Here is a 27996-nt window from a genome sequence, read left to right on the forward strand (position 1 = left end):
TACCTGTCCTGTGTTGGCAGCTCTTCCTTCCAGCTGAGTTCTCAAGGAGAGAGCAGCCAGGAGAGTGCTGTGGTCTGGTCCTATCACTGTGTGATTCTGGCTGAAAGAGAAGAAGCACCAAACAGAGCAGCATCCCCCTGTGACCATGGGCAGCCCCTGCCTCTGTGCCCAAGGGTCGCCAGCGTCTCACTGATCCTGTCCGTGCCCCATCGTCCTGATGGAGCGGTCACTCCTGTCCTGGCCTGAGCGTGTCACCTTCCTGCATCCTGTTAGAGCCTGGTGGGTGTGGGTTGGGGATAGCTTACCTGTCCTGTAGAGTGTTGACAGCTCTTCCAACTGAGTAGTCCTTGGGGAAAGGCCAGGATTGTGCCATGGTCTGGTCCCATCGCTGTGTGATTCTGGATGAAAGAGAAGAAGCACCAAACGGAGCAGCACCCCTCTGTGACTATGGGCAGCCCCTGCCTCTGTGCCCAAGGGTCTCCAGCATCTCACAGATCCTGTCCGTGTCCTGTCATCCTGATGGAGCAGTCACTGCCATCCTGGCCCAAGTGTGTCACTGTCCTGCATCCTGTTAGAGCCTGGTGGGTGTGGGTTGGGGCGATCTTACCTGTCCTGTAGAGCATTGGCAGCTCTTCTTTCCAGCTAAGTGGTCGAGGGCAGTGAAGCCAGGATTCTGCCAAGGTCTGGTCCCATTGCTGTGTGTTTCTGGCTGAAAGAGAAGAAGCACCAAATGGAGCAGCATCGCCCTGTGACCATAGGCAGCCCCTGCCTCTCTGCCCAAGAGTCTCCAGCATCTCACTGAGGCTGTCTGTGTCCTGTCATCCTGATGGAGCAGTCAGTGCTGTCCTGACCCGATCATGACACCGTCCTGCTTGCTGTGAGGCCGTGGTAGGGTTTGGGTTGGGGTGATCTTACCTGTTTTGTATGGCGTGGACAATTGTCCAGCACAGTGCTGGAAAGGAGAGGCCAGGAGCGTGCGGTGGTTTAGTTCAGTCAGGGTCCTGTAGGGCGCTGAGAGCCATTTGAGGTGAGGGCCTGAGGAGAGAGGAGAGAGGAGCTGAGTTCCTCTGGCTGAGTTTGTGTCCGGAGCTGAGGCTGCAGCAGCAGGAGCAGGCAGCTGAGCAGCCTCCCTGTCAGCCCTCGCAGGCCTGTGTGGCCACTGGGGCCAACATTCCGGGGCCAAGGCCGTCCCCCCCCTTTGTGACATGGGGCACCCTCTGCCTGCTGTGACATGGGCAGTGCATCACTGGGGGATGGCAGCAGGTCATGCGGAGCCCAGGCCCGGGCCGGGCGGTGGAAAAGGTGCCTAGGTGTGTGTGCAGGGCTGTGGGGCCATGCCAGCAGGCTGTGGGAGCATGCTCGGGTCCGGCTGGGGCTGAGCTGCCTGCCTTGCAGAGTTCTAAGAGCTCCCTGCTGAGGGGGCCAGGAGTGTGCCCCAGTTCGGTCCCGTTGCTGCCTGTGTGGCTGGAAGAGGAGAGGCAAGCAGAGAGGAACCCCCCGCCTGCCCCCATCTCTGCGCAGGGTGACACGTCTGTTCCTGCCCACCATGGAAGCACGAAGGAAGAACTAAATGAATAATAAACATTGAAAAGCCCAAAGCCATGAGTTCTGATTCTGGGGAGGGGAATCAAGTAGCTTAGCAGCAATTGCAAGAGCAGCTGCTCAGCAAAGGTGAAATGAGTTCATTGAAATGAACTTTATTTCAGCTAAAGAGTAAAGTTGAAGAAAAGCTAAGAAATCCCAAAACTCTACTAAAAAAGGAAGCAGCTGAAGAGGTGTCAATTTTATACGTCATTTGCAGGGACACTTCCCTTAACGGAAAAGATACTCCTACAGGAAACTCTGAAGGACATCATTAAGATCAGTCTGACCTTTAGTCTTAGTGTGACCGAAATCAGTCCAATTTTGTGTCAGAATTCTGCCTGACGTCATGCAGGGGAACTCTGCTTAAGCCAGCATAGTTCCCCATGCAGTTGGTCCCCAGCCCCAGCAACAGACATCAGTGACATCAGTTGGTCGCTTACAAGGACAAAGTGGCATTTGGCTTTGACCATAAGTAAATGCACAGAGCTTGCAGAGCAGCTTCCATGTTGCTGCATGAGCACATCAGGTCGTTGGGAACTTCAGCCCATGTTCTTGCAGAGAGACGGGTTAGAATAAAGCAGGCAGTTGTAATGGGGATGATGGAACACTGCCTGGATGGCCTGCTGCCTCCCCATAAAGAAGGAAGAGAAGGCATTTGTACACAGAGTGGCCTGTATTTTCTCCTCCTTTCCCTACCCACAAATACCAAATATGTAAGAGGAAGTCAGACATTTCTCCCCCAAGAAAAAGAGGGGGAAAATATGCTGAAGGGCACGGCATGTTGCAGAGAACAGTGACCGATCTGGAGGCAAGAAAGGCTGCAGTGCACAGTGGGAGGCACACCCAAGGCTGTCCCACCTGGCCCTGGGTCTCCCTGAACAAAACTATTATCAGGGACATCGCAGCTCTCGGCAGGGATGCTCCTGGCTGTGCCAGCCCTTGTCCCTCAGGGTGCAGCAGGCTGCGGTTTGCCATGTTCTTCGGCTTTCTCTCTGGAAAAAGGCATGTGTGGCTAGAAGCATGCCTGTTGTTGCAATCCAGTTAAATTTAACTGGAGTTAAATCTAGTTGGAGGCTGGTCACTAGCGGAGTCCCCCAGGGCTCAGTACTAGGGTCAGTTCTCTTTAATATCTTTATTGATGATCTGGATGAGGGGATTGAGTGCACCCTCAGTAAGATTGCAGACGACACCAAGTTAGGTGCGTGTGTCGATCTGCTCGAGGGTAGGAAGACTCTGCAGGAGGATCTGGATAGGCAGGACTGATGGGCTGAGGCCAACTGTATGAAGTTCGACAAGACTAAGCGCCAAGTCCTGCACCTGGGGTGCAACAACCCCAAGCAGAGCTACAGGCTGGGAGGTGAGTGGTTAGAAAGCTGCCTGTCAGAGAAGGACCTGGGAGTATTGGTTGATATTTGGCTGAATAGGAGCCAGCAGGGTGCTCAGGTGGCCAAGAAGGCCAACAGCATCCTGGCCTGTATAAGAAACAGTGTGGCAGCAGGGCTAGGGAAGTGATTGTCCCCCTGTACTCGGCTCTGGTGAGGCCGCACCTCGAGTACTGTGTTCAGTTTTGGGCCCCTCACTACAGGAAGGACATGGAGGTGCTGGAGCAAGTCCAGAGAAGGGCTACGAAGCTGGTGAAGGGTCTGGAGAACAAGTCTTATGAGGAGCAGCTGAGGGAGCTGGGACTGTTTAGCCTGGAGAAGAGGAGGCTCAGGGGTGCCCTTATTGCACTCTACAGGTACCTGAAAGGAGGCTGTAGCGAGGTGGGGGTTGGTCTATTCTCCCACATGCCTGGTGACAGGACAAGGGGGAATGGGCTAAAGTTGCGCCAGGGGATGTTTAGGTTGGATATTACCAAAAACTTCTTTACTGAAAGGGTTGTTAGGCATTGGAATAGGCTGCCCAGGGAAGTGGTTGAGTCACCATCCCTGGAGGTCTTTAGAAGACATTTAGATGTAGAGCTTAGGGATATGGTTTAGTGGAGGACTTGTTAGTGTTAGGTCAGAGGTTGGACTCAGTGATCTTGGAGGTCTCTTCCAACCTAGATAATTCTGTGATTCTGTGAAAGTCAGAGGCATTTTAAACCACAGAAGCCTTACAAATGCAGCACAGGATTTGGTCCAAGCAAAATTCACCCACAAACTCCTGAGCAAAGTCTGTGTAAAAGACCTGATATTTTCCATATATTCTCCCTGACAAGAACTCTGATGCAGTTCTAGACTCAGTAACAAGACATGTAATATGTTTTTTCTGTTCCCTTTGGAATTAGTAGCATAAAAAGTTCCTTGAACCACAGGAGTAGTTCAGGATAAGGCAGAGTTGTCTGCCTTATCTGGAGCTTGGGAAGAGCAGCCCTATCACATCTACTGAAGTCAGTGGGAGTTTTGACCCTAATATCACTGTTAAATACCAGGTGTTTACTGTCACTGGTTCATTGCATGGTGTAAGCTGGGTCATTGAACCTGAAAACATTTTAAACCAAGCATGTGCAAATGTGTTTGTAGCATTAGAATATATGATTGTAAGCAAACACCTATGTGCCATCAAATCAAGTATTTATGCAGAGATATGACTCGTCATCAACCTGAAGGGCTAATATGTGGGTTCAGATTTTATATTTAATCTTAAAAAGCCTCTCTGTGCAACTATTATTGTTAGTAGTCATTATTAATATCCATAGGAGGTCTCTTGAGTATCTCCAGTTATATGGGACTAAATTTGCCGCCTCTGCTAGAGCAGAAAGAACCATTTAGCGTAGTCAGTGTTTCTGGGAACTGCAATGCCACTTCTGAGCAGGGGTTTGCTTTGTTTTGTTTTGCTTTACTTCCTATCTTCACGCCTGCTGCATCATGTAGTTTGCTTTTCTTTACTCTTTCCTTCCTTTTAGTTTAATTAAGTGAATTGAAGTGAACAAACAAAGCCTCAGATACTTTTAAATTCCCAGCTACCACAATACTGAACGTTACACGTTTGTGGAAATTGCTTCTTGCTTCTTTAATTTGCAGGCTGTATGTAAGAATATGAGCAGGGTCTGTCCCACAGGATTATTAGACAGAAGAGAAATGTAATTCAATAATAGTGAAATAAACAGAACAGAGCAGTGAAAACAACCAGAGAGAACAGATTATTAGGGAATAGAGTTATCTGACATGTAGCAAGGAACCCTTTCCCAATCCCCTCTGAGCTGGCAGAAGTGCTGATAGGAAAAAAAAACATGTACATTTGACACCTGAATATGCAATACAGTGGGAAAAGTATTAATAAAAATAAATGTAGCTAAGTATGTCTAATGAGTGATTAATCACTTTCAGTGTTTTTTCAACTGTTATCACTGTGCTAACAAAATCCAAACCATTTTTTTTTTTTACCAAGAAATAACAGAACAGACATCAGAAATATTATATGATCATTGTAATGGTGACCAAAAAAAAAAAAAAAAAAAAAAAAAAAAAAAGGAAACAATTTTCATCTTTCTTATGTGGATCAGAAAATAGGGAGGGGAAAAAAAAATCCAGTCATTAAGTGTACAAAGGACTCTTGGAGGAAATGAGAAGGTGGAGGGCTCTTTAATAGATTAAGGGTCAACATGAAAGGGATATCATTATGCTGACAAGGAACATTTGAAGCAATGTCTACACAAACAGACAGTCCAACATTCAAGCTTAAAAACTGTCAGTGCTGTACAGCACTGACCTGAGACCTCGCATGTTCCTCTGTCCAGTCTATAGCATTCACAGGGAGTGACTTCAGAACTATGCACATTTTAAAACATTCAGTAAGTGAAGTCAGAGACCTGAACCTCCAAACAGGTCAAAATGTGACTGATCTGAAAATAAAGGGGTTATATTAATCAACAAATACTTAGTAGCCCTAGGCAACTGCAGCCTGGTAACGTGGTTAGGAGAGAGAAACAGAGAAACAGGAATGGTGGAACAACATTAAAACTGATCTCATAAATAGCTCTATAATGCTACTGATTAAGGACTATTGATATGGGCCAAAGAACTTGAAATTCTAAGAGTGAAGAGTCTGGCAATCTGAAAAAAGGGAGCAAAATCTGATAAGCAAAGATTATTGGTAAAATGTAGATATAACATCTGAGATGAACAGCAGAGGCTCTTTGAATAAAAACTAAGGACAACTGAAAGGTGAGAAATTGGTAAGAACAGCCTGTGAAGTATCACAGCATCATATGGCTATAAGAACATCAACAATTTTAGTCTACGTAGTACTTTCTCAAAGAAAAAAAAAAAAAAGAAAAAAAAAGACATCTCAAGGTGATCTATACATTAATTGTTGTTCAAAGGCAAAGAAAAGAAGTGTTGCTGCAAGTGTTAAGTGTTATTAGGTAAGATTTTCATTTTAACAGTTTTTATGTGGTCAAAATAGAGGTTATTGTGTATCTTAAAGAATGTAATTGAAGAAACATACATTTGAAAAAAAAAAAAAATTTACTGCCTACATTATCATTATATTTGGTAGATTAAAGAGAAAATGCAAGGACAGAGGAGATCAAGATTTCACTCTCAGAAAGCACTGTGAGAAGAAAGTAATAGAATGTGGACATGAACATCAATGAATCATTTTAACTTACCATGGAAGAGTCATGCCACGTGAGGCCCCATTTCACCTCAAATGGCTTGAAATGTAATTGCTGATTCCTTAGCAGAAAGATGAATTTTGGAAAAATCAAGACTGCAAACAATTGAATGCCAATAATGAATTTCATGCTTGACATAACCAAACCTTTATTTAGTATCTGCTGTCTGATGACCAACCTACCCTATTTCTGCAGATAGCAATTTAATATATTGTGGGAGACCAAACAGCAATTAAAATTCATATGTGAATGAGGTAAAATTAAAACATTTAGATTATGACAGTTTTCATGCCATTCACTGGTATTTATGTAAATTTATTAGGCATAAGCCTGTTTTACTGATCTCTGAGGTCTGGCTCAGAGACCTTTATTGTCCTTCAAAATTCTATGCTTGTTTCAACAAACACTGAAAAGCTGAAGTAACTGTTTTTCACTTGGATCTTTGACATTGTCTTCTCACCCTCACTTATGACAACTTTGAGCTGTTATATTTCATAAGATTATATATTTTAAACCTATATCCCCAGAAGTCCTACTGACAATCTCTTCCTTACATTTATTCAATGCTTATTTTATCAGGATCAGTCAGTTCCACCTCTGCTTGGTTTCTAAGACAATATACAGTGCATCTGTTCATTAAATCCCAGGAGGCACAACATTATTTAGAAACTGATACTACCAATGCAGAGAACCTATTGCGAGATCTTTATTTGTTCAAAGACTGATTTTGGTAATGCTTATTTCCTAAAGCTGCCTGACCCAATTTATACTCTCTTATGTGTCCACTCTTCTTGTCCTTAAAGATACAGTATGTACTACCTATTTTATAAAGAGAATGATATTAGCTCAGGTGATGTGTGAGCACTTGAAAAACATACCAGTTTACCAAGGTTTCTGTGCTACTTTTCAAACTTTTGCAGTTTTCCAGCTGCTGCCCTGGTTCCTTGAACACAAATACCATTCTGACTTCAGGCTCTACCTTTCCTTGTCTCACTGAAGTGTGCAAAATACTTTATGAGAAGTCACTGTTCATAATACTTCACAATTAATACTTCATCCTCAAAGATTCCACTAAAAACATCAGCTTAATACTGTGCAGATCTGGTAAATACTGTTCTGAGACTCCAGGACCAGATTGAAACATGACTTGGTGCCTTTGACTAGGTCTACATTAGCAAGGATTCTGGTCCAACAGAATAAAATGTTTGGCAAAACGACTGCATTGAGGACCCTTTTCAGAGGAATAGAGAGGCCTGCCCTCAAAAGTGAATGAGAAGATACTTTGGAAATGGCTGGATCATTTTCAGCTGGCAGTTGTGGTTGCTGATAGCCATTCACCACTAACTCTTGTCCCTGACCGCTCTTCCAAACAGAGTGCTCCAAGGAAATCTTCCTGGTTGTCTCTGTTGCCAGATGTGTTCTCTGAGGGACTTCTACCTCTGCAGATCTTGTCTTGTTGTTTTGGTTTGGTTTAGTTTGGTTTCGTTTCACTAGGTGGAAAAAGTATCAGCAGATTTTTCTTTTCTTTAGAAGGTGCCAATTAGGTCATTAAGCTAGTGTTGAAGGAGGCCCTAATGACTAGATTTTGTGGTACACAGGGTCAGGGATCTCTGTCCTTGTTGAACAAAATGCCCAAGTGTTACTGCTTCTGTCTGTGAAGAGTAGATGGCTTCAGACTGCTTTCTGTGAACCACTTATCAAACTGCTGGTGATGGTTGCATCAAAGTTGTTGCTTTCAATGCTTATATTTTAACAGTAAATAACACAAATGCTGTATTTCTTCTGTGCTTTGTGTTGGCTTCATACATTTCAAAGACTGGGCGGATGATCCCTGAGCATCCAGAAGCAGGAAGACCAGGTTTCTCCATGGAGTCACTTATGCCAAAAGGAACTTGCAAGCAGGAAATACACGGTAAGGGTGACATGCCTGAATAGGTAGATGTGCTGTTTTATTCTCTCATTTGCACCCAGTGTCCCAGCCATGCCATGTTTATCATACTCTTCCTTCTGTGTCTAAACTGGTCTAAGGTATCAGAGCAGAAACATCTACTCCACTGCTCTCTAATATGCAAATCAGATTGTGTTTACTTCGACATTTTCTAACACCAGATAATTTCTGCTTTAGCTCAACTAAGACTAGTACTTATCAGATTAATTTTTGAATTATAGATGTAACCAATGTAATAACCATATAATTACACTAGAAATTATTTTGGCCTATTATATTTAAATATTTATATGATCACAATCTCCATCCCCCTCATTTAAATATTTCCTTCTCTCACTTATATGTGCAAGATCTGAGGCTGAAAACAGCCTGATTGTTGTTGTACCAGAGTACAGTATCAATTACACTTAGACCCCCATGGAGAGGAAATCAGCCAGTGCAGGGGGTTCCTTTTCCAAATTAGATTCCTTAGAATACTGAAAATGGAAAAATACATGAAAATCCATTATTTCAAACATCTGCCTGCATTAGAAAACCTTCACCAAAATCACGGGATGTGTTGTAATTCAATGGCTTGAATATAACTTCTTGAGAACAGACATTTTATATTCAGTCATGCACAGCAGCACATGGGATTTTTTTCCCTTCAAAAAGCTTCTTTCCATTATGTTATTATACTCCCAAGAGAACAGCATGTGTTCTGAACAGAATCAAAGCCTCTGAGCATCTGAAGATTTTGTTGAAGGAGATGTAGTTAACTAAAGCCTAAATTCCCAGGTCTTGACCTCTGATTATTTTTTCTTCTGTTCTAATGCTTAAGTCACATGTCAACAAAATGTGTGCTGGTTACCTGAATAATGTAATAGGAAGGAGCTCGAGTCATAGAGTTTGTCATTTCTCAGACCATCTTGAGAAAATGTCTCCAAAGTGAAGAGCAAGATCATGACTTTCCTCTTGTACATTCTAGAGGTGGCTGCTCTGAAAATTGCAGAGAAACTAGATCAGCAAGTGGTTGGGATATGAACACAGATTCAGGGATATAAGTTAGGAGCTAGACATACATGCTTTGCCTGCACTGCATGAGTTTCTGAATGTCTGATACTCAACTAAGTGATGGTCACACTGTGCTCCTTGAGGGAAAAAGCACTGCTTTGCTGTGAATCCTTATGACAATATTTCTTCATGAGATCTAGGCCTAAAACCAGAAGAGAAGGAATCAGGAGCCAGGTGAAATGCTATTTAAAACAATAACCCCTTGAAGTTACAGTTTAAAGTCTTTGTGGCTGGAGACAAGATAAATGAATGGGTAGAACAACACACAGTCTATTGAAAAGAAGACACAACTATTCCTAGGGAAAGAAAACATACCGTATCACAACTGTACAACAATGTACAATTTAGACCAGACATAGATGTTTCCCTCTGTTCCAAAGAGATACTAATAATAGCAGGAAAAAGGAATCTATTTGTCTGTCATCCTTACAGGAAAGTGTTAAAATGTATAAAGTTCAATAAACAGCTTCATATGTCATGAACATTGTTCAGCTGAAAACTTCAGATCTTTCAGTCCTTTATATAAAGACATCGGCTTTTGAAACGCACATACTAAAAGAAATGCAGGGACAAGATGGTTGTGAATATAGAAAACTATTTGTACACAATCAAGTTAGGTAATGGTGCAAAAAATTGCTCCATAAATCAATCAGCCTTCTATACTTGTTTCATTAAGCGATAATATAACTCTGATATCACTTTACTAAAGTTGGCTAAGCTTCTTATATTTGATTTCTATCCAATTTTTTTAGCAGAACTCAGCATTTTAGAAACAAAGGAAAGAAAAAAATCCAGTGCAGATGTACACTTTCATGATGTTTAATGCATAACAGCAAGGTTGCAGTACATTAGTCATCATGGCAAGCAGCCTATATGGAATATTAACTAAACTTTGAAGAAAAGCTGTATTTGTTCTAAATGTCTATACTGGTGTTTGCAGAACATTTGAATATTCCAAAGTGAGTGTGAGAGTTATCATTAAACCAGGACATTACTAGCTAAATTCTCCCCACAGGAAAACATGTGCAGTGCTAACTGACAGTAATATGTAACCATATAATCATACCTTAGGTCAATTTTTACCTCATATTGCCATCCTGATTCATATGAGTTTATTCTGAAAAGCTGTGTATAGAACAAGAAAGACAGCCATGGATATTTCCTGGTTCATGGCGACACCTCATTCTCAATTCACCTCTTGCACATTCTTGGATTGATCCTGTTAAATACCCACAACTCTTATGGAAGGTGCTAAGCTCCCTCTGTTACCATTTAGCTCAATGGGGTGACAGGAGATTTTGACCAAATGTGTGATCGTAATGTCCAAGACCACTTAGCTTTCGAGTGAGATGAGATCATGTGGTTCCTTATAATCAGCTTGTATCAAGTTTAAAAGTATGCATATAACATCTCATGTATAACATTTCACGTAACAATCATTAGTCATCTAATATATTGGAAATAAACACACCCTCAAAATATCATCTTACCTTCACTTCTCTCCTTTGATGATGGAAAGTAAAACCCATCGGACTATTATCCTGAAGATTCTTTTCTGAAGGGTAAGCCACAGTATCTCTTTTCAAGTGTTCAAAAATAGTACTGATACATAACAGATCATTTCCATATCAACTCTTAGAAATATGGAAAATCATGCAAATAAGCAATTGACATGATTATGCTTTTAGTGCTGCACAAGCTAACAGTAGTAAAGTACTTTGGCACTGATGCCATGTTATTTTGCAAGTTAAAGTAATAAGTTAGGTAAATGCATGTTTTTAAACACAGATTTCTTGGTGTAATCATATTTTCACTCTCTACTACTTATCTTTTACATCTATATTCTTAATCTATCTCTACAATAGTTTTGTGTAATTTTGTTTAGTTCATTCTCCTACATGCATTCACTTGCATTCTGACTTACCTTTTTCCTCCCTTATGGTGCGATACACTTTTTCCTATCTACATATTGTTGGACTTTTTCTTCATTGCTCTACTGATCTGGAAATAGTTTTTTCTATATCTTGATTTGTTCTTTTTTCAGCCCACAAATAATTAGATTCCATTTAGTTCTGAGGAAGATATATCTCACTGCAGAAGGGAGTTCTCCAAGTAGTAAATAGATTACACAGGAGCTAGCAAGGTCCATCCCATCTATCAGTCACTCCTGAACTAACTATTGATGCACTCTTTCCCATAATCTCTATCCCATGATACAGCAAAATATAACCACTTCCACTCATCAAAGGCTCATCTCCTACAAACAGGGATCAGTGTTATTTATGTTTCATGTGTTCATTCATGTGTCGAACACGAACATCTAGATTCCAAGATCTATGTCCATGCTGATGGGTTCACATGGCATTCTCAGGCTTACAATCTGTTCCATAAATCCTTAGAGCTCTTTGAAGTATGAGGCCCTCACCCTCAGACTTCGAAGTATATTCCAATCTGGATAAACACATATTGCCTAAATCAATCTCCCTGCACTGTGTAGTTTTACTGTAATATAATATGGTTGATTTTTTTTATTATTATTATTCTTAATGAAAGGCTTAGAAGCGGGTGTTTTACTGACAGGAAGAATGGAAAGACGTTCTAGTTTTTCATCCCCTCTACACCAGGTCAGTCTTCATCAGCTGGCAGAATCATAACAGCTAATTCAGCTCACAGAACTGCAGTGAAGTATGTCTCAGGTTAGCTAGACAAGAGAAGGTTGGTGTGCAGATGTAGACATGGCTTATAGGTAAATATCAAAAGAAGTGCGAAGCAATAGCTGTAAAATAAGGCAACTGGAGAGGAACAGCTGACAATAGGACATAGTGAGAAAGGAGGAAAGGAAGAGCAAAGCTATAAATCAGAGTTACGAAAGAATCACTTTTTCTTCAGGCTTTATTCAAGAAGCACATATTTTGAACTATTCACAGATTAGGAAAAGTGGTAAATCTATAATTTAATCAGCCATTTGGATAGTTAAGGTGCTGCCCTGTGTTTAGGCAGAAGCAGCTGGAGTGAAGATTAGACTGGTTCAAACCAGAACAGGGTGTAATTATTTCAGTCCTCTGAGCCCAGATTTGTACTTTCCATGGGCAGCTGCAGGATAGTTAGAGAGCAGCTCTCGGCCATTTACAGATAGATAAGTGTGTTGTTTTTTTTTTTTCCATTTCCAAAATTAGATTTATCTTTGATTGATAAGCATCCAAACTCTTCTGTATCACCCTATCTCTGTAAGAAAATGAGAACAATGAAAAAAAAAAAAAAAAAAAAGGGGGTGGGGGATCTGGTATAAGCAACCCAGACAAATAATTCAATATTCCAATTCTCAGCCAGGAAAAAGTTCAAAATACTGAAAGCGTGTCAGAAAGCTTTCAGGAATTTTAGTCCACGCTGAAGGTATTAGCACCCAGAGAAGACTGACAGCATGAGTGTCTGCTTGGAACGTGGGTTTACCATTTAGGTAACTTTCAAAGGGCAATCTGAATAAAGGAGGCAAAGGATTGATCATTTAGGCCAACCACTGGTATACTGGTTTAAAATCCTCTGTGAAGAGAAGTTTGAGGTCTCTTACCTAAAGAGAAGGTTTAACAACCCTTCAAAATCAAGAGAGATTGACTTTGCAGAAACACTTTCAGACTGAGATGAGAAAAGTAATTTAAAGAGTCTTAATTTTCTTTTATTGCTCAGCAGCCAGAGTTCATTCAGACATAAAAATATAAAGATAAAAAAAAAAAAAAAAAAAAAAAGATAAGGACTTTAATGGTTAGAGAAAGGGGCACTGAATTTGTAAATTAAGTCAATGTAGAAACCCTTTCTTTCTACACATTCAAAAAAAACAAGTGAACATAAAGGACAAAGAACAGGATAAATGTGTTTTACAAATGCTAGAAACATATGTAACAAGATTGCTGTATTAGAAACATATGCTGGGGGAAAATTATGATTACATTGGAATGACAGAGACTTGGTTAAATCAAGCTATCAACTAGGAGATAAAATTACCAAAGTATAAAGTTTGCAGATGGGTGAGGTAAAACAAAAGTAATGAGGGAGGGAGTAATTTGCGTACAGGGAGAATACTGAATAAACAGAAATAAATGACACTAGGATCTTGGCTGACACAACAGGGACTATTTGAAGTAAACTGAAGAATGAGATATGGAAAAAGTTAGTCCTTGGACCTTGCCAGAGACTTTCAGGAGAGGATGAGAAAGCATATCAGGAAATGTTTTTACAGATGAAGGAAGTCTGTATCGAATCCAGCATAATGATCCAGTGCAGGAGTTCAATTACCTAGACATTTCCTAGGAAAATGTTAGTGGGAAAAACTATCAAGCAAGCATGATTATAAGAATAATACAGGATTGCTTCCTTACAGAATATGCTCAAAAGCCACTCAGGCCACAGGAAAAGGGTAATGTGGATATAGTGGCTAGAAATAAACTAGACACGATGAATACAATGAAAGCTGGGAGGAGTATTTCAGTAAATATATAGTGCAGTACAGGTGGTTGCAAAGCCATTAAGACTTTAAAGGGTGAAGTAGCATTTGCATGTTAAATAAAATCAGATCCTTACTGAACATTAAATAAATTAAAAGTAGCCCAAAAGAATCAAGCTCCACCAAAGGAAATGCAGGGGAAAATCTGAGATATATTTAAGAAACATATCTTCAAAATACAAGTAATTCATCAGGAATGAAGGCAGGAAAAAAAAAAAATGTAATTGTGTCAGGGAAGTGTAATGCTTTACCTTGTCCCATTCACTAAACAATAGGAAAAGAAGGATCTTGTGGCCAGTAACACACGTTTGAAACAGCATAAATTGCCCGTGACCTGTGAGGCCATCTATTTTGCTACTTGTGCTGAAAGAAAAATGTGAGTACAAGAGAAGGGACTGCAGTTGAGAAGTAGAGACTAGGTGTGAAATGATACATGTCTAAATAGTTTCTCTGACATTTCCCTGCTTCTGGTGAATGAGGTTCACGAATGACCTTGGTGCCATGCACAAAGCTTAATAGTGAATCTCCACTGCACATTACAGGCAGACACTCATGTCAGTGTGAGGAACCTAGATTCATGACCATATTTTGGCTAATAGAGGTTGGATGCAGTTCTCTGAGGAAGCTACTTTCTCACGTAACTTGGTGATCTAGGTACAGTGCTTTTATCCTTTCTTTCTAAACATGGTCCAACTGCATTAATGTGTTTGCTGTTTGTTGAGTCTTGGTTATTAGAAGGATGCTAAGTGATCGCCTGAGGAGAGCCAGGGAATATTTCAGTGTGTAGAGTGATTTCAACCACGGATGTTGAGAGAGCCCTAAATTTTCTATTGCCTACTATTTCTCCTACAGAAATACAAACAGGACTCCTTAGGATAAAATTCTTAAAAAAAAAAAAAAAAAAAAAAAAAAAAGAGAGAGAGAGAGAGAGAGACAGAAAAAAAAGTTCATTTTATGAAAAGTAATTGCATTTATTATTTGGAAGTATTGAGAGTTGACAATTTGTATATAAGCCATTATATGGACTTTTAATAATAACAACAACAACAAAGCATGTATGAGTTTTATTGACCTAAAAGTCAGTTTCCATCCGGTTTTATCTGAAAAGCACCAGTTTAATCAGGGATAGTTTGTCAGTCCTGAGCCTGAAAACCACCACATCTCCAAATCCAGTAATTTTTTTTAAATTCTGTTCCTTACCCCCAAAGAATTATAAAATAGTGACACAGGCAGTCCCAAAGGTCTGAACACCAGTGCATTGGAAAGCCTGAGACATGAGCACTACAGTCTGCCTGGGCAGACCTATTTTCCCATGTGGACCCTACGGTTCAGTTAACAGGACTCCAACCATCTGCAAGAAAGTACATGAGAACATCAAGACCTTAATTATTCTCCACCACTGCAGTATATTTATATTCTGAAATCAAATTTAGAACTTCATTTTCTGCTTACATTTAAGTGTGGAAATTAATCACTTGGGATTGTAATTATACATATGATGCTAGGGGAAATTATAATAACATCCAAAGTACCACATCTTTAGTCTGCATTTTGTTTTAGACATGTTAGATAATGCTTAATGAAGCATTTTACATCCTATTAAAGCTTTACAGCACACACTCTTCCTACTAAAAAATGCTTAGAGTCAGTATCTAAGTGCCGCTTAAAATCAGATACACTTCTAAAATATAAGCATAATATATAATTTTCCTATATGGTAGAATTCATGCAGCTCTTTTGTATATTTGGTGCAGCATTCATAGCAATAACTGCTGGTGGTAATATATAGTAGGTGGAGATCAAGTAGCATGTGTGCATTGTAAAGTTACAGGTTCCAAAATTTTGATATATGACTCAAATAAATACAATAAACACAGTATTTATTTAATATAATGCACCTGGATGCAATTTCCATTAATAAATGATAATGTGCTGTAGAGCTTTCTAATATACTAAAATAAAAACATAATTCAAGACACATAGGCTGAAGCATTCTGGAAGTCCTTAGACTCACACAGAGGAGTACCGTTTGTCAATAAATAAGTATTTTCATAAACATTAACAACAGTAGTTCAAAACAAGTGGGTATTGATCACTGAATATGGGACAGATACAAAATCTGAATCAACTTTTAAGCACAAATCTTGCTAATGCTAGTAGGGCAACATAACTCACCCAGGTAAATATTCAGGCAGCTATAAGAATAAAAACACAGAAGGCAGGAAGAAAGATGTAGAGAAGTCATAAAGATTGCACAAGATTCCATGGCATTTAAAACTTTTTTTTTGCCGTAATTTTAATTTCTATTTTAAAATTTACCATGAGAAAAAAAAATGTTGAGTCATCTGACCCAAACAGTTCATTCCAGAAATATCTTCAGCAACTATGATTTGATCAAATTTGTACTAACTAATGGAAGCATTGAAAGCCCCATCTTTAACACTAGATAAACCTGCTGCCGAATTCCAAGTGCTTGATCCAAACACTAATTTTATTGGAGAACTGTTCCAACCTGGGAACAGCTTTTCTACCTCCATTCTTGTAAAAAGATGCATTGCAACTTTCCAAACACTTCAGCTATAGGCAGATAACCAACCTAATATGTTTCAGCCTAAATTATTGATATTTTAAGAAACTAAAACAAGGTTTTTATGGTATGGTGATAACCATATATGTAATTTTGACCATTTGTGTCTGTTCTACCGGGAGAAATAAACTGTAAAAGTCTACCACTATCTTTTCCACAGCTGTAGTAATAAATGGCAAAAATCATCATCACAAAGTTCTCTTGATAAAATTATCTTGCCATACTGAGAGAATTTGCTGCCCATGTTTAAAATGAACGTATTATGAAATGGTTCCAATTAGATCAAGTAGTTTCATGTCTATTTTAGGCACCACTTACAGCAAATACTGTCATTTCTTATGATAAAGCAGCCAGTGCTGCTTAACAAGCTCATTTTTAACCAAATCAAAAGATGTTATTTAAGTTTTATTTTATCCCCAGTCAAGTAGAACATTCTCCAACCCTGACTCTCAAGGTAGCTTTCAATTTGCATATTTGAATCAGGGCTTGAAGTGCAATTTAGCCAGAGGCAAAGAGCTGGCACAAGGCTATGTAACACATAAGGCCTATATTGCAGTGATAAACTGTGATAGCCTCCTCCTGTTTTAGTTCACAGGAGTAATTCCACCTTTATCAAGGATGTGACCCAGCATAGTGCATTCAAGTCCTGAAAGTTGAATCTGCCCATACATAGTTATATCTAGTTATAGAATTAAGCCTGCAAAAGTAGAGCTCACAAGGGACATTATTACCAAAACACCTCAATAATAAACAGGCTAATTAGAATAAACAGGCTTCTCAGACATATTACCTTTTATTAATATGGGAATGAACATCTTTTGAGCCATAAGGGAATAATCATGGAGGTAACTACCTTATAGACACCACCACTATACCACAGTCAAACTATTGATTCATCCAGTCTCATATCCTGCCTCCAGTGGAGCAGTGGAGGTCAGTGCCAACTGCAGCAGAGGAAGGCAAAAACAACCAGAGATTTTAATGAGGATCCTAATGAGGTTTCATCTATAACAGCTGGTAGCAGAATAGAAGAGTCTCAAAAAACAGAGGAAAAAAAAAAAAAAAAAAAAAAAAAAAAGTTGCAACTGGGCTCTAATGCAGACAGAGTGAAGGTGTTTTTGTGTTTAATTTCTCTGTCAAAAATGTTTTCTAGTGCAGAACATTTGTATGAGTCTTTGACAAGTTAGTCTCCAGAAGCCATTTAATTGTATCTACCTTTTGTATGCTTGCATTACTGTTCCTCATTCAGTGTCTTCATCTGTGGTGACACTGCCCTCAAATTGAAGCAAAAATGCAATGAAGGACTTATATGCAAGGTTCAGGAATCAGAGCTTCAGGCTGATGGAAGTGATTCAACTGGCTGCCTCTCATTAAATGCTCAGAGAAAGAGCTGTTATGCTTCTTTAAATAAGCTGTTCTTTCAAGAGGAGAACAAAAAAAGGAAAAATGCTCCAGTCATTAGCATTTTCTTTCCAAAAAGGAAAACAGATCAACTTATGTCAATGCACAGTCAATCATCATAATAATAGTACCTGCCAGCTTGCGCAGATCAGAACTGAAGGATAAAAGTGTATTTTGTTTTGTTAAATGATTTGTTAAGGGATAGGTTTGGGTTTTTTGTTGTTGTTTGTTTCATAAATATACATGAGAACAGGAAGAAAAGGGAAAGGAAAAAAACATATCCTCATTAAGAAATATTGGGCTAGTGTTTAGAAAAGAGGAGGAGGAGGGAGGATGGTATTTTGGTTCCCCGATCAGATGAGGCTCTGGTGTGCACAAGAAATGTTAAAATAGATGATGCCTCATGAGCTTGATTGAAGCTGGCATGTAAACAGCTGCAACATGCATAAGCTGCACATAGCTAGCCCAGTCAATAGGTTACTTTCTAGGCCTGCTTACATTACCTGAAGTACTTCCTGCTTCATCTAAATATTTCCTAGGCTCTCATACCCAAAGCAGGCTGTGAAAACGTTCCTTTCTTTCATCTATCTGAGCTAAGTAAAAGCAAAGAGACACTACTATTCCAACCATGTCCTATTGCAAGTCCTACAACTAAATCCATCTGTAAGAGAATTAAAGATCCTGCCCACTTCCATGTGACCGTCCTACCAGGAGACAGGAGCCCAAGGCTGCACTCAAGCATCAACCACGTCTAAAGCATTCCCCACAAGCACTGCAATTTGAACAAGGGACGAAAGCATGCTTTAGTCCTCCAGCTGAAGCTGAGCCACCATACCAGTAATGTCAGGGACATGGAGGCTCCACAGAGAGCTGCAAAGGGAAGCTCTGTTCCAGCTTAATAATATTGTGGGACTGTCCTGGAAAATAGACAGGCTGAGTGGCTCCCTGGGAGTGAGTGGGGATTAGTTATTTATAACTAAACATAAGTAAATTTAGGGAGGTTGAAACCCACCCTAGAGGCTGTACATCCTCCTTCAAGTCTTGAAGAGCTTTCCAGTTAAAGAAACAGACAGCATCTCCTCTGTGAGAAAGACAATTTCAGTGAATTTTGCCTAACCCTATTTAGAATCTGAAAACACTTATCACTGTGCAAGACAAGACTGTGCCCATAAGTTTTGTATCATATGAATCCTCTCTCCTTTCACTCCTGAACACTTATAATCGCTGCTAATCTCTCTTTCTCTTCTCTTTCTCTCCATAATCATGTATTTTCCTGCTGCCTTCTCTCTTCACCCTAGCCCCATAGGTGTAGCACAAGGATGGGTTATGGTTACAGAGTGCAGCTGCTGCCTGGCCCCAGGGGTTGTACAGTAAACACTTTCTCACTTGCCTGTTGAAATGCAAACTGTCTACGTTTAACACAGCAACTTCCTTCCAGACTTCTTGTTGGCCTTGTTTAGGCCTCAGTTTCCCTCTCTGTAAAAATATAATTAATAATAATAATAATAAGTGACCATCATACTGAAAAGCTTTTACAATGTCAGATGGAAGATACTATTATTGAAATGTGTTACTCATTTAAAACATTAATCATAGCATTTTGAGAGAAAGAGAAATCAGGCCAAGACTTGAAAGATCTGTGACATTACAAAGATCTACATCATGTCCACAAAAATGCATTCCGTAGCTCTGGTCTCTGATTTAGGTACATGCCTCACCAAATCCACTCATCAGTGATCTTGATTGCATATAATTGGATCAAATATCTGACAAATTATTATCAAACTTTTCCATCAGCTTCCTTGAGTGAAAGCTGTAAGACATTCTGACTAGCTGACATGGTATGATATATTTCTAAAATTAAACCCTAAGTTCTTTCCTTCATTCGTTTATGCAAAGTACCCAGTGCATCATTATTACCTGGAACAGTCCACATCTCCATAAATGACCCCATTTCCCTAAAATAAAATAGAAACAAAATGTGGTTTTTTTTGGGTTTTAACCTATTCATTTTAGGTTAAACAAGATCCTTACACCTTAGGACAGTTTTAGCTGAGTCTAAATTAAACAAGGCCCACTTTCCAGCCAATCTCTAACATAAATAGCCACGCTTGACAAAGCTGCAGAATAACACATAATTCCTAGTAACCTTTTGCCTACCAATGGTATCTCCTGTGCAACCATCAGAATAAATCAGACTAGTGAACTGCTTAAAAATAAAGTGAAGTACCACTGATAATTTTGGTTTCATGCAGTAAAATTAGTGATGAGCATTAGTTTTAAGTTTTGGCTTGTGAAGTTCCTTTCACAAGTTAAGGGGCATTTGAAGCCCAGGTTTTGATTCAGATCCTACTCTTAATTAAACAATTTCATTATTAATCCTGCTATGAAATGAGTTTGCCTTATCATTATATTCATCTGCATTGTAATAACTGAGAGCATGAACTAATCGTTTTACTCTCTGGGAGACATCTGGCAGTTTTGATCAGAAGCACTTACATTATTGCAAGAGGAAAAATACCTTTTTAAAATTGGCAGTGGCTGAACATTTGCTAGCCTGAATTATATATTTAAACCATTTATGTCTCATTTATGAGCTGCAAGAGGTGAGCTGCACTATCTATTTCACAGTGGTCTATGGAGCTAGATGCTAGCTAAATTCTAGAAGAAACTTTTTCATAAAAATCAAAATTTCTGGGAGAGTGCGTTTCTCAAATTAAACATTAGGAAAAAATTACCATGAGAAGCTCTGTTAGTCCAGAAACATTCTAATTTAACATTTTCAGAGCAGTATTTCACTTTTTGTTGAAACTACATGATGACATATTTTCTGTGTGATTTTATATCTAAAGAAAATCAAAACAAAATAGCTTAGTTTTATTCCCACTAAATCAAGTAATACCCCCTCCCCCAAAAAAAATGCATAACCAAAAAAAAAAAAAAAAAAAAACCTTCAGTATTTTGTGATTTTGTTCCAATATGAATTTAAGCTAGATTTTGAAATCTTGAGTACTGGGAACTTCAGAAGCTCCATGACAAAAAATTATTTTCTCCCTTTTTCTTACCACAATTCTTAGTACACATATGTTACATGGGAACCATGACAGTGTTCATCAGGAAACTGGTCTTTCCCCATGCAAATCCTTCTCAGAGATAAAATGAATTACAAACCTCAGGTCTTTCAAAACAAAGTTTTTTTTCAGTGTACACTGGAAATAAAAAATATCTTGAGGAGAAAATCTTGAATTGAATTAATAAACCCATTTTCCTCCACAAGGTTGGAAAAGATAAAAGAAAGAAAGAAGACAAAGTCAGGTGTTGCTGGTGTTATTTTTTAAGATTTTCTTGAAGTCAGGACCCTGCAAAGCTTCTCTTCTCTAGAAGTACGAGAGGTATGTCAATCCCCTCCTCAGTTCCCCTGCCTAGGAGCTACTCTTCTTCATCTTGCTTCTTCTCTCCTCACCTCTCCTACCCTCACCCTCAGCTTCACCTTTGCATATCTCATGGGTCTACAGAAAGAGACAAAAGCATCTAATTTCAAAGTCATTCCTCACTGCTATGCAGCCACCCAGGAGCTTCCAATCAAGATATTCTTCTCTGTGACCATTCTATTTTTTTATCTCTCTCATTATTCATTTTGACACTTCCCACTAGCATTTCTCATCCCTTACCTTTTCAGCACCACACACACAATTGCCCTATTAATAGAAATATAAAGCCTGGACAAAAAATAAATTAGCATGTTGTATAGAATGGACTGCGAGATAATAGTGATTGCAAAGACTCAATCAACAAAAATTTCCTGCATAAGTGCATGTCTCCAGAATGTTGACTGCCATTGAAATATTTTCTTTAAACAAAAATTTAAACACTTTAAGCTTAGAGGTGCTTTTGTGTGTTTTCTGAAAAATGCAGTTTAAACCTATATGAAACTTACTTTTCAATGGGTCTGATCTAAGGAAGACTTCCTTCCTCCTTTTCTGGAAGTCTTAGGGAGTTGAAGATGGGTGTGATCCAGATGGTCTGATTTTTCAAGCTAGATTTACCGAGGAACAAATGGATTTTCAGTCTACTTTAGATACTTTATTTTGTGTGTCTGTGCTAGAAGCTTCACCTTCCTTAGCTCACTACAGCAGTCACAGAATCATAGAATCATCTAGGTTGAAAAAAAACCTTAATCGATCCTTCCAATCCCTGACCATGCTCTCCATGAAGAAATTCTTCCTAATGTCCAATCTAACCTTTTCCTGGTGCAATTACAAACTGTCTCCTCACATCTTGCCATTTTTCACCTGAGAAAACAGACTGATAAAATATGGGTGGTCAAGTGTTGGAAACATCTGCACAGAGAAGTGGTGGAGTCCCCATCCCTAGAGGTATTTGAGAGACATGTGGATATGGCACTATGGAACATGGCTTGTTGATAGGACTTGTTAGGTCAGGTTGATGCTTGAACTTGATGATCGTGAAGCTCTTTTCCAACCTAGATGATTCTATGATCATTTTAGGTCATTTTTCTGTGAGACTATTTTATCAAGCTTCTATGTCACCTTTCTTTTTTTCATTGTCTTCATCAGCACTTCTTTCTTCCATCCTTTATCCTGTGTTTTTATAGGGATGCATCATCACTTTTCACTACCATTTCTATAGCTCTTTTCATAATAACAATAGGTTGGCTGCTGTAAATTTCTTCTGCTTGATAAGGTCAACATTTGCATGCACCTTTCTCCTTATTCTGGTACAGTTGCTACAAATTCTGGGAAATAGTACTATGCCCTGAATCTTGCATTTTGTAAAGGGGATACTTTGTTCTTTCTTTTTCCCTCTTATTCACAAAATGAGAAAAAAATAGGATCTCGTAAAACCTCCCATATATTCTTCTGGAAAAGAAATTTTTTTAAAAAAAGGATCAAAATCTTAGCCCACTCACCACTGGTGGGAGTAAGACAAACATTAACTTTAGGGATGAATTCTAACAGATTACCTCTGCCAGTATTTTGAAGCATTTACAACCTCAGATTTTTGAAACAATCTTGAATCACATCTTTACATAATGATAACATTACAGAGGAATTATCAAAATGTGGCATAGTGTTATAGGTAGAATTTAGCATGGCACCAAAAGAAGTTCATTCATATTTTTGTCAGGAACTACTATTTTCCATTTTTTGTCTCCTTTTATTAACTGCAGATTGGAAGCTTTATTACAGAACACATAATCCTCAGAGAAACAAGTTTCACTTGCTGTAAATGGTCTGTCTGCACATCTGATTAAGGCCTTTTATGCACAACTGCTGTGTACCAAACTATATAATCCCTTATGGCCAGAGGAAAACATATGTAGGATATAAACTTCTGGTCTCCCTCTCTCTCTGAAGAGGAGTAATAAGGCAGAATACATAAAGAAGGCCCAAACTGCCCTCAGATATGTCCTGATCAACAGCACAATTCAGATGTATTGTTTTTGTTGATCAGATTCATCTCACACTTTTCAGAGTGTAAGAAATGCTTGTAAATGCCCTGAGGTGAAAACAAAATGCCCCCAAAATAAAGGAAATGAAATTCTGGTAAACTCAAAATTTTCCTATGAACACAATGAGGTGTTACTCTTTTCCTTTATCATTTTAATATATGCACACATAAATTGACACAGGTATGTATTAACTCATGGAGTAAGATCTGGAGAGTGGACTTTTTCTAGGGTACCAATCTTAACTGGGCTGGCTTCACAAAGTATACATTTGTAACTCAGAAAATAACTTTCGTAATTTTCCCAGTATAATCCAGTATTAGATGTGCTCCACTTCCACAAGAGAAACCAATCAATCCCAAACCTGTCTTTGTCTAATTCAATTACATCTGTGGTCTCTCACATTCTACAGTTTGCATACAGATCACATAGTCACGGAATGGCCGAGGTTGGAAGGGACCTCTGAAGATCAACTAATCCAACCCCCTGCCAAGCATGATCACCTAGAGCACATTGTGCAGGGTCACATCCAGGCAGGAGTGTCCAGAGAAGGACACTCCACAACCTCTCTGGGCAACCTGTTCCAGTGCTCTGTAACCCTCACAGCCGGAGGGTGAAGTTCCTCAGCCGGAACTTCCTGTGCTTCAGTTTGTGCCCATTGCTTCTTGTCCTGTCACTGGGCACAACTGAAAAGAGACTGGCTCCATCCTCTCAACACACTCCCTTCAGATATTTATATACATTAATCAGGTCTCCCCTCAGACTTCTCTTTTCCAGGCTAAACAGGCCAAGTTCTCTAGGCCTGTCAGGTGCTTCAGCCCTCCTCTGGACTCACTCCAGTAGCTTCATGTCCCTCTTGTACTGGGGAGCCCAGAACTGAACACATTTCTCCAGGTGTGGCCTCACCAGGGCTGAGTGGAGGGGGAAGATCACCTCCCTTGACCTCCTGGCAACACTCTTCCCAATGCACCCTAGAATACCGTTGGCCTTCTTGGCCACAAGGGCACATTGCTGACTCATGGTCAGACTTCTGTTCACCAGGACTCCCAGGTCCCTCTCTGCAGAGCTGCTCTCCAGCATGTCAGCCCCCAGCCTGTACTGGTGCTTGGGCTTATTCCTCCAGAGGTGCAGGACACTGCACTTGCTCTTGTTGAACTTCATGAGGTTCCTCTCAGCCCATCCCTCCAGATTGTCGAGGTCCCTCTGAATGGCAGCACAGCCCAATGGGATATCAGCCACTCCTCCAAGCTTTGTGTCATCAGCAAACTTGCCGAGGGTGCACTCTGTTCCATTGTCCAAGTCATTGATGAACAGGTTGAACAACACTCAACCCAGTACTGACCCCTGGGGGACACTGCTAGATACAGGCCTCCAACTAGACCTTGTCACTGACCACAACCCTCTGAGCTCTGCCAAATTGCCAATTCACCTCACTAGCCACTCATCTAGGCTGCACCTCCTGAGTTTGCCTATGAGGATGTTATGGGACACACTGTCAAAAGCCTTGCTGAAGTCAAGGTAGACAACACCCACCACTCACCCATCTACCCAGCTAGTCATCTGAAGCTAAATAATGCTTTTGACCTACGTAAAGAAAGTTTTGTTAACTGAAAACTCCACTTCTGTTAGCCCTGGTATTGTAGACCACTGTTAAGTGTTCAAAGAGAAAGATATTGATCCAGATGAGTATTTCAGGGGGATTTGAATGTAAATAATTCCCTTTTGTTCAGATAGATACAAGGAAAAAAAAAGAATTAGTGAAAAACTGGTATAGGGAGGCTGTTAAATGAAGTAATGTATTGGTGACACAGTTTCAATATTATATTATGTAATTTTTTGAAGCCAAATACAGTACTGATTTAATTGGGATAATTTTTCAACATAGCTGGGAAGAAAGCATCAAGGAGAAATGCATTTTCCTAAATGAACTGAGGTGTGGTTAGAAAGAGAAATAGGATGGAACAGAAATAGCTGTAAAAAGAAGGATGGATAATTGCTTTCCTTTCTCTCAGGGAAACATGGTCATTTTTTTTCAATTGTGATTGTAGAAATTTTAACCCTTTCTGTCACTGACATAAAACTATTTTAATAATAGGCAAGTTTGATTTTTATTCTGCAATCATAAATTTATTGAGTTTTTTTTTTTTTTGACAAGTATTTAAATTAATGCAGTGAACATTTTCTGAAAACAATCATTTCATGCTTATGACTCCTTCAATTATATTTCACACTGCCATGAGTCACAGTCTATGCTTTATGACTTTTTAAGGATTGCATGACCCCAGAACTTGTTTTATCACATTCATAGAATCATAGAATGGCTCAGGTTGGAAGAGCTCTTAAAGATCATCTAATTCCAACCCCCTTGCCATGGGCAGGGATGCCACCCACTAGATCAGGTTGCCCAGGGCCTCATCCCAAGTGGTCTTGAATACCTCCAGAGATGAGGCATCCACAGCTTCTCTGGGCAACCTGTTCAGTGCCTCACCACATTCACATACATTTTGTTTAGCACAGTCGCATGTGCTTAAGTTAGAAAATCAGAATTGTTTAAGTTGGAAAGAGCTTCCAACCTAAATTCCAACTTCCAAAGAGGTTGTCTAGACCAACCTGTTATCCATGGTTTAACGCATATCTGTTCAAGTAATCTGTAGTATTTCTTCCAAGGAGATTGTGTGTAGACCTTCTTGTTACCAGAATGAGATCACAAAATAATCAAGGGGGAAAATCATGTAGAACTGAGAAACACATCTAATTGTGCTGCCAGGTAGTTTCATGTACAGCTCAGTTTGTGCAAAATGGGAGTGATCTTTTCACTGTTCTTAGTTCTTCCTGGCAAGCATAGCCAGCAACTTTCTGGTACAGTCAGTTTCTTCCAAGAATGTGCAGTTTGCTTTTGATGCAGGATTTTACTTTTCCAAAGGAAATATGTGGCCTTTATTTGGATTTTACATGGTCTTCTTTCTTTCCACAGTCTTTGCAGGGATTTTCCTTTTACTCAGTTAATCAATCTTTGGATTACATTTTATTCATTTACTTAGTGTTTACATGGATTTTACTTTTGAAAGTAAAGAGGTGGTCTGAGAAACTTCAGTCAATTGCTGAGGTGAAGGATTTTCTAGGTCTTCTGTTTCATAGTTCTGTTCTGCCCTGCTTATTCCTCCTTCCCAAAGTAGGAATCTATAGCATCTCATTCTTCTCCCCAGGTTTGCAGCCTTGTTCCCTCTTATCTAACAGCTCGTTTCCGACAGGTCCCTTTGTAAATCATACATTCATTAACACGGCATAAAATCAACCAACTTTCCGGTGTTGCTTTCTGCAGCTTTAGCATGTTGAAGTGGCTTACAGAGGGACCTGGTAAATGTTGGGGACAATACAAGATAAGGATGACTGAATGGGAGGATTGGAACAGGGAAGAAGGAGAGGAACCAGAAGAAGCACCTTTCAGCATGATTTTTGTTGCTGGCATCTCTCTGTGTAACATGGAACCACACCTCAAGGAGAGGCAGAGCGATTAACTAGACCTAAATGACTCTTTGGAGATATAGGGCACAAAAACAATTGCATCTTTGAGAAAGTCAAATGTGTTTTTCTGATGGCTGTGCAAGTTACCACTAGTGAACATTCTGTTTATCTTTTTCAAGTGAAGAAGACTGTGTATAGTGCAGATAAAAGAAGTATACTCATCTGCCACCATGCTCTACAGAGAAAGCTGGCCAAGTTTACCCTCAAAAGAGAGTCATTGATCCTCTTGCTTGTGTTGTTTTCCTTTGTCCTTTATTGCTTTTCCTCTACCATATTTACTTAATTAATTCAAAGCATGCAGTCTGAAAAGTTCCATGAAATTGCCAGACTTATTCTCTCTGTTGGTTGAGAAGTCTTGTTGGCAATTCATATTCATTTCCCTTTCCCATTTAGCCCTCCTTGCCTTAAGATATTCTCAGACAGATGGTTTGATTCAGGTGCTTTCTATTTTATGCTTTGCAATACATTAATCATAACAGTGACTAGGTGACACAGTTATATGAGAATTAGTCATCTCCTATTCATTGGCTCACCAGTAATTTGAGTTGTCTGACTCTAAGACTGATTTAAGAAAGTATCTAATTATCCTAGGAAAGCTTCTTTGAAAACATATGAAAGTATTTTTCAGTCCATTAAAACTCTACTGTGATTCTTTATAGATAATTCTTCCAATAGGTAATTGCAATCTATATTTAAATAATGGAAATCTATATAGTTGCTAGAACTTTATCCTTCTCTGTTGGAAATGTCTGAGGAGCCCCCGGGGATTCTCACAGAAACTAACTTTAGCTTACAAAATCTCATCTTTTCAAGCTGTCATTGGAGAGGTAGGCTTCTAAGGACCAGACAGAGAGGGAGTCTTCCTTAGCTGGTCTAATCACCCATTATGTTAGATGTTTGATGTGTCTGCACTTCCCTTGATAATAAACTCAGACACTTAAGTAGGCAGACTCTGACTTTCATCCTGCAGAGATGTATAAATAGAAATCTCCTGCAATTTACTGAGTCTGGGGGAGAAGGTATTTTGTATATGAGGTATCCTGAATTGTGTGCAGATGCATAACTATATCTTGTACATGAAAAATTGTAGAGAAAGGTACTAATGTCTAGGGAAAGTTTTGTGCCAATATTTGTTATCCTAGCTGTGCTCCAGTCCATTCCACTACCATATTCCTATCTGTTCTGCCTGGCAGGTTACTGAGCCATGGAGACCACCTATAGCACTTTTTAAATAATGAGAAAACTGGTGTGAAAATTGTGAAAGTTCAGAGCTTTGCTACGAGTGATGCTTTAAGTCCCATAGAGTCTCACAGTATTAGGAACAGGTGCC

General features: G+C 39.6%; 1 long non-coding RNA gene across 1 annotated transcript; it reads right to left on the reverse strand.

Annotated features, from left to right (window-relative positions):
• Positions 1-834: 834 nt before the first annotated feature.
• Positions 835-27957, reverse strand: LOC118162462. Its single transcript, XR_004748463.1, has 4 exons — positions 27947-27957; positions 20737-20743; positions 17061-17214; positions 835-871 (listed from the first exon to the last, which is right to left on the reverse strand). It is a non-coding gene; the product is annotated as an uncharacterized LOC118162462 (long non-coding RNA).
• Positions 27958-27996: the final 39 nt, after the last annotated feature.

The sequence above is a fragment of the Oxyura jamaicensis genome, chromosome 2, assembly GCF_011077185.1.
Source record: "Oxyura jamaicensis isolate SHBP4307 breed ruddy duck chromosome 2, BPBGC_Ojam_1.0, whole genome shotgun sequence".
NCBI classification, from domain to species: domain Eukaryota; kingdom Metazoa; phylum Chordata; class Aves; order Anseriformes; family Anatidae; genus Oxyura; species Oxyura jamaicensis.